This window comes from Capricornis sumatraensis, chromosome 21 (genome assembly GCF_032405125.1).
Source record: "Capricornis sumatraensis isolate serow.1 chromosome 21, serow.2, whole genome shotgun sequence".
Lineage (NCBI taxonomy): Eukaryota > Metazoa > Chordata > Mammalia > Artiodactyla > Bovidae > Capricornis > Capricornis sumatraensis.
Genome location: NC_091089.1, coordinates 3,064,953 through 3,065,264, shown reverse-complemented (window position 1 = coordinate 3,065,264; position 312 = coordinate 3,064,953).

The window sequence follows — 312 nt, the reverse complement described above, 5'->3', positions numbered from 1 at the left end:
CTAGTGAGGACGGACCTTACTTCCCTGCTCCTCATTTGATGTTCTGTACCCCGTCTCTGTTAGCTCCGTGCGTGTGCATAAAGTATTCCTCGCTCTGCAGTCTCCGGGTGTTTTGCGCGCTTCCCCAGCAGCAAAGCCCAGCTAACGCGGCACTCGTTGGAAGAGCTGCAGCTTCGTGGCTCGCCAGCACCCTGCACATCCTGAAGTCCCGCCCCCGCTCCTCAGGTTACGTCGTGGCGCTCCGCTCCGCACCTTGATATCTGGCCCCACCCACGGGCGCCCCGCCCCGCCTACGGTGCACGGTCCTCTATC